The sequence below is a fragment of the Mesocricetus auratus genome, unplaced genomic scaffold (genome assembly GCF_017639785.1).
Source record: "Mesocricetus auratus isolate SY011 unplaced genomic scaffold, BCM_Maur_2.0 Super-Scaffold_100014, whole genome shotgun sequence".
NCBI classification, from domain to species: domain Eukaryota; kingdom Metazoa; phylum Chordata; class Mammalia; order Rodentia; family Cricetidae; genus Mesocricetus; species Mesocricetus auratus.
The window spans coordinates 9,367,719-9,380,977 of record NW_024429197.1 but is presented as its reverse complement, the minus strand read 5'-3'; the positions used below and the strand labels follow the sequence as shown (position 1 = coordinate 9,380,977).

General features: G+C 48.7%; 1 long non-coding RNA gene across 1 annotated transcript; it reads left to right on the top strand.

The window, feature by feature from the left end:
* The first annotated feature begins 5,412 nt into the window (after positions 1 to 5,412).
* LOC121143903 lies at positions 5,413 to 7,888 on the top strand. Its single transcript, XR_005881199.1, has 2 exons — positions 5,413 to 5,872; positions 5,992 to 7,888. It is a non-coding gene; the product is annotated as an uncharacterized LOC121143903 (long non-coding RNA).
* Positions 7,889 to 13,259: the final 5,371 nt, after the last annotated feature.

Below are 13,259 nucleotides of genomic sequence, written 5' to 3'. Positions count from 1 at the left end.
AAAGTCCAGATACCCAAAGTCTATTGTGAGACCCTGCGTCGGGATGGGATTAAGGAGGGTGTGTGTAGGAACAAGGGGAGTTACTGGTTCAAACGTGAAAAATAGGCTGCAGTCCATTCTCACTGTCTTGGGGTTCCTCCAGTCTCCCATAGTGGCAACACACTCCAGCCCCTGCCCTGTCCTGCGGGAGCCAGAGGTCCACAACCTGGGCTCCTGCGTCAGCCCTCTTCAGCTCACCAGTGGCCACAGGGCGCTCAAAAGAACAGGATCCTGGGTCGTTAAGTGACTGTCACTCTTGCCCAGTTCCACTTGGAGGCATAGCTGGGGGGAGGGGCTGGGGCTGGGAACCCTGTGGAGAGACACAGTGCGGTCCCTTCTACTGCCCTTACTGGTGGGGAAGCCACCTCTGTCTCCCCTTGACCCTGCCCACTTCGGCCTTTCCCTCTCAGCCCTCCTCACTACCCCCCATCGCTCTCAGCTGTAGTTCCTCCTGTGAAGCCCTGCCCCGTAGGAGCACTCCGGGGAATGTATAAACTGGGAGTGTTAGAATAAGCTGACTCCTCAGGCTAAAGCAGTATCGGGGAAGTCCTCAGTCAGGGTTGAGAGTCTTTAACCACTGTGCCCCCCCCCATGTGCCTATGATTCTGCCAGACTCAGTTTTTCAGACTTTCGTTATTCTTTAAGTAGGTTCTTGTTTCAGAAAGAAAACAAGACACTACACCCCCAACCAACTTCACAAATACTGCTGGCCCTGTATCTCCCCCACCCCATCCCAGTGCCTCAGTCAATCACCCTGATTGATTGATTAGGGAGGAGGGAGGGAGAGGATCGATGGAGGAATCTGCTCCTATTCTTATTCAAAGCTAAAGGCCCAGGAGGGAGGGAGGGAGGGATATTAATTGGAGGTAGGATTGGGTGGAGGTTACTGGAGCTGGGACCAAAGTAGCCTGCAGTGTGGGGAGGGTGGGGATAGAAGCCAAACTATTGGGGGTCAGGACTTGACAGACAGCAAGGAGGTTGGGAGGACAGTGATCGTGGAGTTGATGAAGGAGAACAGGCCTAAGTCAGGAATCTGGGCGTGAGATGAGGGTTCCCAAGACAGCCCCTCCCAGTTGAGTGAGGCTGTTCTGGGCTCCTGGCACTCTGTGCCCAGCAGGGGGCGCTCTTTCCCCACGTGGCTCCGTCCCTTAGCCACCAGGTCCTTTGTTCATTCATTTCATTTGAAAATGTTTGCGTGCCACTGTGTGCCAGGCACTGTGCGCGGACTGGAAAAACACAAGCACAAAAAGACACACAAAGTCCCAGACCTCGTGGCACGTGCAGGGTAGGATGACAGCGAGTGACTAAGCAGTGCGATTTAATGTTAGGGATAGGGAACCAACCGTACAAAGCTCCTGAGAAACGGAGACTTACCGGATGCCTATCTCTGGACCAAGTGGAAGGTGGCGAAGAAGGTGACGGCGATGAAGATGACGTGCTTGTGTGCTGGGAGGGGTCAGGCAGAAGGAACAGTTTGCAAAGACCCTGAGGCAGGAAAGATTTGGGTCCCCTTGCGTGTGGGGCAAGATGGGCGAGTATGGGGAATGGGGGTGGGTGGGCAAAGCCTGGTAAGGCTGAATTAAATTCAGCTGTGGTCAGAGACTTAACCATTCCTGTGCAGAATCCTCTTGTACTATGGCTGGGACACCAAGACCCTCAACTTTTCACTATTTATTTTTCTTGGCCGTTGCTCCCCCCTCCGCAGATCTTGGGGGCTTTCCTAGAGTAACCAAGTACCATAAACCCCGCCCTCAGGAAGTGAGTGGGTCAGAGGTGTTCTCAAAGCCAGCTTTGGCCCTCCTTCCTGGGAGGAATGGGGGCTGTGCTTGAATAACATTTTCATTACTACTGGAAATTTAATGTGTAGATAGCTAGCCAGCAGCTAAAGACTCGGAAAACAGCATATCGGTGTGCCAATCAGAAATATTTTTTGTAATATTTGACAGTGCCATGTTACGTATTTATGTTATTTTTGATATTTGTGGTATTTTCAGCTTTTTTGTTTTGTTTTGTTTTTCGAGACAGGGTTTCTCTGTGGTTTTGGAGGCTGTCCTGGAACCAGCTCTTGTAGACCAGGCTGGTCTCAAACTCAGAGATCCGCCTGCCTCTGCCTTCTGAGTGCTGGAATTGAAGGTATGGGCCACCACTGCCCAGCTATTTTGGTATGTCGTGTGTGTTTCTGTGTGTGTTCATGTGTCTATGTTCGTATGGTATCTGTGTGTCTATGTATGGTGTCCATGTGTGTGTCCACATGTCCATGTGTCAGTGTGTGTATGTATGTGTATGGTGTGTGTGTGTATGTCTCTGTTTGTGTGTGTCTGTGTCTGTGTGTATATATGTGTATATAGTGTCTGTGTGTATGGTGTCCCTGTGTGTGTATGGTATGTATGGTGTGTGTGTGTCTGTATGTGTGTATGGTATCCATGTGTGTGTATGGTATGTATGGTGTGTGTGTGTCTGTATGTGTGTATGGTGTCCATGTGTGTGTATGGTATGTATGGTGTGTGTGTGTCTGTATGTGTGTATGGTGTCCGTGTGTGTATGGTATGTATGGTGTGTGTGTGTGTCTGTATGTGTGTATGGTATGTATGTGTGTATGGTGTCTGTGTGTGTATGGTGTCTGTGTGTGTGTGCCTGTGGGAGAGCAGAAGAAGGCATTGGTATCTTCCTTTATTTCATCCTGCTTCACTCCTGAGTCTCTTACTGAGCCCAAAGCTCGCCAGGCTGGCGTGAGGGAGTTCCAGAGATCCACCTCTTTCTGTTTCCCAGCGCTGCGGTGAGAGGCATGCATGCCCAGCTAGGATGTGGGTACTTGGGATTTAAACTCAAGGCTTATGTTTGCACAGCAAGTGCTCTTACCACCTTTGGCTATCTCCTCAGGTCCTCTCCCTTTGGAAAAATACCATCTTCGGCTTTATTAAGGGTGGGCACAGTCTCACAGTGCAGCTCAGATTGACTTTGACCTTCTTCTACCTGTTAAGTACGTACATTTTCCACCAAGTTACACCTTAGCCTAGGTTCCCTGGGGGGCAGTAAGTCTGTGTGGAGACTCAGCTGCTGTCCATCTGTCCTAGTTAGTGGTCAATTTGACACAGCCCAGCAGGGAGTCTCAGCTGAGGCCAGATCACATTGGCCAGTGGACATGTCTATAGGAAATAGTGTTGATCAAGCTAATTGATATAGGGGAGCCTGGAACACTCTGGGCAGGTGATCCTGGACTGTATAAGAAATCTAGCTAAAGCAGAGTAGTGGCCCACGCCTTTAATCCCAGCCAGCATTCAGGGCAATCTTTGTGAGTTCAAAGACAGCCTGGTCTGCAAAGAGGCCAAGGCTGCTACTGGTCTACAAAGTGAATTCCTAGCACAGCCAAACTACACAAAAAGAAAAAAACAGAAAAGAAAGAAAAAAGAAAAGAGAAACAAAAGAATTCTAGCTAAACATGAATGTAACACACACACACACACAAAAGACCCAGAGGCTGATATTGGGGTTCAAACTTCAAGCTGCAGATCAGAAAAGCAAAGTAGCTGGCCACTAGCTCTCACCACTACCTCAGGTGGAATGGGCTGATCCTGCTGCCTCTCCTCAGCATGGCTGGAGAATGAATGCCTGAGACTGAGACCCTGTTCCTGTCTTAAATACCTCTCCTGAGTCCTGGGGTTAAGGCATGAGCTCTGCTTTTCTTTTAGACTGATTCACTCTATTGTATCTCTGGGTGGCCTTGAACAGAGATCCGTCTGCCTTTATCTCCTGAGTCCTGGGATTAAAGGTGTGTGCCACCACCTCCTGAGCTCCATAGCTTGTGGCTGACTTTGCTTTCTGAATCCTCAGGTAAACTTTAATAAGTCATAAATATCACCACACATGAAGCTGTGAGTGAACCAGCCAGCAGCAACCCCTTTCTCCTTGCTTTTCTGATTCAGGTTCTGGTCTTGGGTTTCTGTCCTGACTTCCCTCAGTGACGGCCTCTTCTGACTTCTGCAGGCACCAGGCATGAACATGGTACATATCTCACTCATAGACATAAAATAAAATAGTTTGTTTAAAAGTAAAGATTTATTTGTACTCAAAGTGTATGGACATTTGGCCTCCATCTATTCTGTACACCATGTACACGGTGCCGGAAGAGGGCATTGGATCTCCTGGAACTGCAGTTACAGATGGTTGTGGGCCACCCTGCAGGGGCTGGGAACTGAACTCGGGTCTTCTGTAAGAAGACCATGACTGAGTGTCCTTTAATTTAGATTTGTCTGCTGTTTCTTCATAATTAGATTCAAATTATTCATTGTTGGCAAGAATATCACAAAAGTGATACATATTTTTTCCTACACACAAGTGGTACATGATGTCACTTTGTTTCATTAGAGAAGATGTGAAATTTGAGTCACATGTTTGAGGTGGTGTTTGCCAGCTTTCTCCAGGACAAGACCACTATTACTCCTTTGTAATTAAGCATCTTTTTCTTTTCTTCCCCAAACAGTATTTCTCTGTGTAGCCATGACTGTCCCTGGAACTCACTCTAGAGATCAGGCTAGTCTCGAACTCAGAGATCCACCTGTCTCTGTTTCCTGAGTGATGGGATTAAATGTGTGAGCCATAGCCATGGGGGGTAATTAAGTATTTTATAGGGACAGTCATTGACAACTATGTAAGAGTCCTGTTTCTCACTAAACGTTTTTCAAATATGGTATTTTTCATGTTTTATTTATGTGTGTGTATCTGAGTGAGCATGCTTGCTCATGCACACACAGAGGCAAATGTGGGGTCCTCAGAGCTGGAGTTGCAGGCAGTAATGGCACACCTAGCTTGTCAGGTGGGTGCCGAGATCTGAAGTGCTCTGGTCCGCAAAATCGCATAGCCTTTTAACCACTGGGCCAGCTCTCTAGACTTCTGTTTCAGTGAGTTCTCTTTCTTTTTTCTTTGTAGACCATGCTGCTTTGAACTCTTGAGCTCTTGGAGATCCATCTGCCTCTGGCTCCCAGAGTGCTGGGATTAAGGCATGCAGCACCACCACCTGGTTAATTGAGTAACGAGTTTTGTTTTGTTTTTTAAGATTTCATTGTTTTTATGCACATTGGTGTTTTGCCTGCATGTATGTCTATGTGAGGGTGTCAGATCCCCTAGAACTGGAGTCACAGACAGTTTTGAGCTGCCATGTGGGTGCTGGGAATTAAACCTGGGTCCTCTGGGAGAGCAGCCTGTACTCTTAACCACTGAACGATCTCTCTGGCCCCAATGACTTTTTTTTTTTCTTTTTTCTTTTTTCTTTTTTCTTTTTCTTTTTTTTCTTTTTTTTTTTTGGTTTTTCAAGACAGGGTTTCTCTATGGCTTTGGAGGCTGTCCTGGAACTAGCTCTTGTAAACCAGGCTGGTCTCGAACTCACAGAGATCCACCTGCCTCTGCCACCCGAATGCTGGGATTAAAGGTGTGCGCCCCCACCGCCTGGCCAATGACTCTTTTCTAATGGTTAACAAATGGTGATTTGTTTTCTCTTCCTCTTCCTTGCCCTTTCTCTCTCATTTCCCCCTTTTCCCACCTCTCTCTCTCTCTTTCTAGATGTGACTTCCTCAAGTTACCCATGTTGCCCTCAGATGCATAGACACAGCTTGGTGGTTTTCTAGATACATTCTCCCTCTATATGTATTGAAAGAAGCATTTCCTATCTCTGCTGTTGTATCAAAATGCATTCATGAATTCCCTTTTTTCATGAGGGTCATCATTAACTCATCCTTTATTCATTTATCTATTTTAAGGTATGAGGGATCAAACCCAGGGCCTCATGCATGCTAAGTAAGTGCTCTACCACTGAGCACCACCCACAAACCACTGTCAGGTATCTGATGTTTAGACTGTCCCAGATCTATCCAACTGGTTCTTGGGTCTTATGACATGTCCTCATCTTTCTTTGATTTGTTTTTGTTTCTTTTGTTTTTTGCATCCTACCACTCTAAGTGGTCCCAAGTCAGGACCTCTGATGATAGAAAGCGGGATCCGGGCTGGAGAGATGGCTCAGAGGTTAAGAGCACTGACTGCTCTTCCAGAGGTCCTGAGTTCAATTCCCAGCAACCACATGGTGGCTCACAACCATCTGTAATGAGATCTGGTGCCCTCTTCTGGCATGCAGACATACATGGAAGCAAGATGTTGTATTAATAAATAAATAAATCTTAAAAAAAAATAGTGAGAGCCAAATTTGGGAGGATGCGCCCACAGATCACCTGACACAAGCCTATCAGCCGGAAGGGCTCTGAAGCAGTTGTTGAGGGAACAGGGCAACAGCTGTAAGAAGTTAGCTTGTGCTTGGCACACAGCCAGACAGTCAGGGCTGGGGCTTTTCTCCTTTACTGGGTGTGACCAGTCCTGTGAACCGTTCTTATGTGGTCAGAGCTAGACTTAGTTTTCAGGTATGTGCCGTTAATGAGTTAACAGAGGCATCTGCCAGGGTCCGAGGATGGACACAGACAGAACTGAACCTGGCCTGGGTGTGCTGGGAAGGAAGCAGAGGGGAAGTCCAAAGGGAGCTGAAGCTGGAAATTGAGCTGCTCTGAGAGGGAGTGGGAGCCTGGAGGATGCAGGGAGGTGGGAGGCAGCAGGCAGTGGTGAGGCCCAACTTCCTGAAGATGGAGAGAAGATTGCATAGACTCAGACAGTGGAGGTGTGCTGAGGGTTTTGTTGTTGTTTTTTTTTTTTTTTCTCTTTCTCTCTGTCTTTTTTTTCCTTGTTTGGTATTTCAAGACAGGGTCTCTCTGTGTAGCCCTGGCTGTTCTGGAATTTGCTCTGTAGATCAGGCTGGCCTTGAATTCACAGAGTTTCATCGGCCTCTGCTTCCCAAGTGCAGGGTTTAAAGGTGTGCACCACCACCTCCAGGCCTAAGACAGCTTCACGATATTACCCTTGCCCCCTCCTCACCCTGCTCCCTGATTCCCCCCAGACCCGGTGGACTCTCTAGACTCTGGGCATGACTCCAGTCTATGCACGAGGACTTATGATTTTTGGATCAAGACTATTTTTCTTGGGAACTTCTGGGGGAAGTGGGGGTGGTGAGAGTCTGCTTCAGAGTGGCTACCACTCTTTCCTCAGAGGCTATTTAGGGAGGTGACACCTTCCCTTGGCCTACCACAACTCTTTCAAAGATTCCCACCTTGCTGCCCCCACAGATGCTCTACGGAGTTGAGGGAAACCACAGACCAGAAGCCCAGCTGTCTCGCTCAGGAGAAGCTGGTGGTGGAGGGGTTGGAGAATAAGGTTCCTGCTTTACCAGGACCAAGTGGGACCGGAGTCAGGGTGAATGTCAGAGGTGTGAATGTTCCCTTCCCAGCAGGCTTTCTCTAAGTGGGTGCTGAAGAGTAGGTCTCCTCATCCTTGTCCCCATTTTTTAACATTTATTTAGTATGTGAGCCTGTGAGGGATGCGTGTGCAGGCACACTCATTCGAGTGTGCCACAGCACGAGTGGGGAGGTCAGAGGACAATTTGAAGGAGTCAGTGCGCTCCTATCTTGCAGTTCTGGGGATCGAACTCAGATCTTCAAGCTCGACTGTGAGCATCTTGTCTGTCTCTCTTGTCCCCCATTTTAAGGTGTGAAAACCAAGCAAGTCATCTCAAGACACCCCTATGGCACATTAAGGTCAGAGAGAGACTAGAATCAAGATGTGCCTGTTCTACCTTGCTTCCTCTATTTTTGCCCCGAGTTACTTCTCAACCGGGAATCTATGGAATCCAGAATTTTCCAAAATGTTCCCAGGAACTTCATTCATGAAATTGGGTGCATGCTTCTCTGTCTCTGGCCCCCTCACTCCCTCCCCTCCCCCTCTCTTAGCTTTTTTTAAAATAAAGATTTATTTAATTTTATGTGTCTAATTAATTTTAGTTATTTTTTTTGTCTAATGGATGTCTGTGGACCACGTGCATACCTGCAGGCATGACCTCGTGGCGCCCATGGATGTCTGTAGGAGAAAATGCAGGCATGACCTAGTGGCCAGCCTACCTGGCTGGCACACTGCACTTCTGAATAAGAGTCATGGCACACCACGCACCTAAAGTCAGAACACTGAATTCTGAAGTAGCCTGAGCAGCCAGCAGCTGGCCTGTGGTCCCCAGGTCTCTTCAGTGTGCGTCTTCCACAGAGACCCTGGTGGTCTGACTGCCCAATCCCAGGTCCATAGGCCGATGGCGTCTCCACTGTATCAGTGGTTACTCATGTGAGATAGAGCAGCCGCTGTTCCCTGAAACGATCGCGGAGAGGTTTATCTGTGCTGTTCCCTGAAACCATCACGGAGAGGTTTATCTGCTCTTCGTTTGCCCACACCAGCATTGCTGTCTTGTCAGGGGACGACGCCCTGGTAATGGCAGCAGATGTCAGAAGAGGCCATCAGGTCCCCTGGAGCTGGAGTAACTGATGTCAGGTTGGTGCTGGGAATCAAGCCCAGGACCTCTGGATGAGCAGCAAGTTTTCCTACCTACTGAGCCAACTCCCCAGGCCTCTTCTTTTAAAATGTTCTGGAAAATGATATGAATAATGAACACTATTATACACAGCTGGTCTTGCTGTACCATGATCGTTGCCTTCAGGGAAGGGTTGGTCATCTCCAAGTGCCATCCTAACTCAACTGTCACAGCAGATACCATCACCACATTCTCTTCAAGGCCACCTTTCCCACTGGCTGGTCCCAGGGAGGGACACAGCTTTGGGTTTTGTTTACTTGTCTTTGTTGATTGGTCTGGAGATAGAGTCTCACTATATAGGAGACTTGGGTGACTGGAGTTCATGACCCTTCTTCAGCTCCCACCGAAGGCACGCACTCTAGGCATCTGTTACAAAGGCGAATTTAGACAGTGGGCCCTCTGTTGGTTCTGCCTAACGCTACATTATTTTGGTTTTTTATTGCTTTGTTACTTTCCTGTTTTGTGTGTGTGGGTGTCTTGCCTGCATGTGTGTCTGTGCACCATGTGAGCCTCTGGTGCCGGAAGAGGGTGTCCGATCCTCTGGAGCTGGGGTTACAGACAGTTGTGAGCCGTTCCTCACGCTGCTCAAAGCTTGAGAGCCTCTTGTAGCTGGGTATTTCGCAGCTGGGTACTGGCACCAACTGCCTGGCCACCGGGCCCCTAAAGGTGAGCCCTCGAGGTTAATAGGTCACCTCTGCTCTACTTCCCTGACTGTGCTCACTTTTTCTTTCTTTCATTTTTTTAATGATTCTGAAGACTGGACTGGGGAGCTTGAATCAGCCCAGCAAGTGGTCCGCCACTAAGCTACTCCTACCCGGGGGTTTAGATCAAAAAGAGACTGTTAGCTGGGCAGGATAGGCAGTGCTTAAGCCTGCTGTGGTGGTGTGTGCCTGTATCCCAGCACTTGGGAAGTGGAGGTGCCAGAACGCTAAAGGTCCTTCTCGGCTACAGGGGGAACTCTGGTCCAGCCAGGGCTCTGGGGCAGGGGCGGGGGATCAAAGTCTGGGGAACAAAGTCAGGCATGGTGACACAAGCCTTTCAGAAGCAGGACAATCTTTGTGAGTTCTAGGCCAACTAGGGCTTCAGAGCTTGGCTCTCTCTCTCTCCCTCTCTCTCTCTCTCTCCCTCTCTCCCTCTCTGTCTCTGTCTCTGTCTCTCTCCCTCTCTCCCTCTCTCCCTATCTCTCTCTCCCTCTCCCTCTCCCTCTCTGTCTCTTTGTCTCTCTCTCTGTCTCTGTCTCTCTCTCCCTCTCTCTCTCCCTCTCTCTCTCTCCCTCTCTGTCTCTTTGTCTCTGTCTCTGTCTCTGTCTCTGTCTCTCTCTCTGTCTCTGTCTCTCTCCCTCTCTCCCTCTCTCTCCCTCTCTCCCTCTCCCTCCCTCTCTCTCTCTCTCTCTCTCACTCACACAGACACACACACACACACACACACACACACACACACACAACCAGCGTGGGAGGTGTGGCTTGAGAGACAATTCAGTGGTTAAGAACACTAATTACTCTTTCAGAGGTTTGATTCCCAGCATCCACACAATGGCTCACAGTCCTGCAGGAGCCCAATTCCAGGGAATCTAAAGCTCTCTTCTGGCCTCCATGGGTACCAGGCACTCAAGTGATATACAGGCAGGCAAAACACCCATACATATCAGATAAAAATATTCTAAAAGATAGAGAAATACATTGGCCACTAACAGTGCCTCCAATTGTCTTGAACACCCAAGTTTTTTTTTTTAATTTAAAGTGTACACTACACTGCCATGCCCACCTGTGTCTTGGGTTTTAAGGATCAGGATATCATTAATTTTACAGACTGTTATAAAGTGTTTCCATTTGTGTTTTGGAAGAATCTTTGAAGATTTTTGTTGTTGTTTTGTTTTTCAAGACAGGGTTTCTCTGTGTAGCCCTGCTGTTCTGGAACTCACTTTGTAGGCCAGGTTGGCTTCGAACTCACAGAGATCCTCCTGCCTCTGCCTCTTGAGTGCTGGGATCAAAGGCGTGCGCCACCACAGTCCAGCTTTTGAAGACAATAGACAGAAGGTTCAGGTGGATCTCTATGAGTTTGAGGCCAGCCTGGTCTGTAAACAAGTTCTAGCACAACCAAGGCTACACACAGAAACCTTGTTCCAAAAAACAAAAACAAAGATGCAAAACAAAGAGGTTTTTCCCATAAAAACTGTGATCTTCCTATTTTCTATAACAATGAAGACCTTGGCAGCACTGGTCTCTAATTATGGTGCAACGTTCCATTTCCAAGAGCAGTCCCTGCTCTGAGCTGTGACTCCCTGCTGTAGCCTTGTCACCAAGACTGAATGTTAGGTGCAGTTCATTTCGCTTACTCTTGGGCTGCCTCACCACTCCTCCAGCTGAAGCTCTCTGCTGGACCTCACTCTTGGTTGCTGAGCTGTGAAACGGGGACATTAATAGTTGTTACCATCAACCACGATCAAGGCCATTATGTGAGATGACTGACTGCAGAGCTCTGGCGTATAGGAGGGAGGCGCCCGTAAGTGCACTGCTTCTTCCTGCCTGTAGCATCATCTGGTGCACAGATGTCCATTTTATACTGCTTTCCTTCTCTGGTGGATAGAGAGGTGAACTCTCTCTATGTGTAGTGCATAAATGTCCATTTTACACTGCATTCCTTCTCTGGTGGATATAGATGTGGACTCGTGTTTTTCCCCATTCCACATGGGCTAGAGAGGACATCACACACATGGTAGGCCATGCTTCCTAGTGGCTAAGAGTGTGTTAGCTTTTTGGGGGATGTGGGGGGAATGGCTCAGTGGGTAAGCACTTGTGTGAAAGAGTGGGGCCTCCCAGTTACATAATCCCAAATCTGGGGAGGTGGAGCTGGGGGATTCCCTGGAGTGAGCTGGCTTGTGGACTAGCCATATCCTAAACCTCTGGGCTTAATTGAGAAAACCTGCTTAAGTAAGTAATGGAGAGCAGTCGAAGAAGGCTCCCTGGATGTCAGCCTCAGACCTCCACAAAGGCACGTTTGCACCTGCACACAGAAGTGTGAGTGTGTGTATACTTGTGATATGTGAATACTTGTGCGTGCGCACTACAGACATTCACATGCATGCAAGAGAACGTGGTGGGGGCGGGGCTTGAGTCCTAGCAATTCGGCCTTTTGTTTCCAACCCTTCGGGATGGCTGGAACGAGAGGCTTGGGGGGGATGACCTTGGAAGACATGGTTGGACTTTTGCACCCAGAGGGAATGGAAAGTGGCCGAGGGTGCAGGGGAAGGATGCAAGCCGCTGCATGCCCCTCTGCAAATGTGAGAGCGGAACACCCTATCTCAAGATCTCTTCCTCACCCTGGGGTGTGAAGTCAGGGCCCACTCAGAGCATCTGACAGACTGACAGCTGGGCTGTCCTAAGAGATAAGCAAGAAGGTGTCAGGCAGAGGGAAGGAGGTGTCAACCACAGAACTGGTGGGGAGCCCCCTTAGCCCAGACCTTAGAATCATGTCCTACATGTCTGCTCCAGCCAGGAGAGGGTTAATGAACAAAGCCATAAAACAGAACTCAGTCTACCCAAGTGCATGCAGTCCTGCCCACGGGACCCTGATGGGCAACTGTCTTGGGCCACTGCCTGACAAGACAAAGGGTGATGTAAAACCCTCACAGCGACTCACTCCTTCCAAGTGCTTGCTGTGGGCCTGGCCCATCCTAGAGGCTTGACACTGATTATTTTGAGGAGTCCTGGACAAAGCTCCTTGAGGTGGAGATTGGTTGATGAAGAAACAAGAGAGATCAGGGGATTTATGGGGAAGTCACCCAGCTGGATGGGGCCTAGCAGAGCTGGATTAACAACTCCACATGTTGACTCTGGGGGCTATTACAGCTGCATCTCTGTGCCCACCAATAGGGAACGCCATACACGCAGCTTCACCTCTGTGACCTCTGTGTCCACCAATAGGGAACGCCATACAGGAGTCACGCACACCTTGGCAAAGGTTCACTTCCCAGTCAGGAGAGAGTAGGAGACAGTGTGCAGGGGCACAGCATGAACCAAGAGAGAGGCACAGTCACCGGGCTGGAGAAAGAGAGATGACATGCATCTTATAATTGCACACACAGCTTAACATCAAAATTTAGGGGCTGGAGAGATGGCTCAAGGATTAAGAGCACTTCCTGTTCTCAGTGTCCATGTTGGGTGCCTCTCAACTAGCTGTAAATCCAGTTCCAGTGGGGATGCTCCTGGTCTCCTCAGGGACCTTGCTCACCTGCAGGTATGACATACCTGCACACACACATACATAGTTAAAAGTAATAGAAATAAGTCTAAAAAAATTCGAGGACTCCAGCCGGGCGTTGGTGGCGCACGCCTTTAATCCCAGCACTCGGGAGGCAGAGGCAGGTGGATCTCTGTGAGTTCCAGGCCAGCCTGGTCTACAAGAGCTAGTTCCAGGACAGCCTCCAAAGCCACAGAGAAACCCTGTCTGGAAAAAAAAAAAAAGTTAATAAAAGTTTTGTACAATAAGCAAGAAAAAGGCAGGGCCGTGGTGGCTCACACCTTTAATCTCAGATCTCAGGAGGCAGAGACAGGCAGATCTCTGTGAGTTCAAGGACAGAGTTCCAGGACAGCCAGGGCTACACAAAGAAACCCTGTCTTGAAAAGCCAAACCAAACCCAAAACAAACAAGGCAAGAAATAGAATCGGGTGGTAGTGGTTGGGGCTGGAGAGATGGCTCAGAGGTTAAGTGTGCTGGATGCTCTTCCATAGGACCTGAGTTCAAGTCCCAACACCTACATGAGATCTGATGCCTTCAT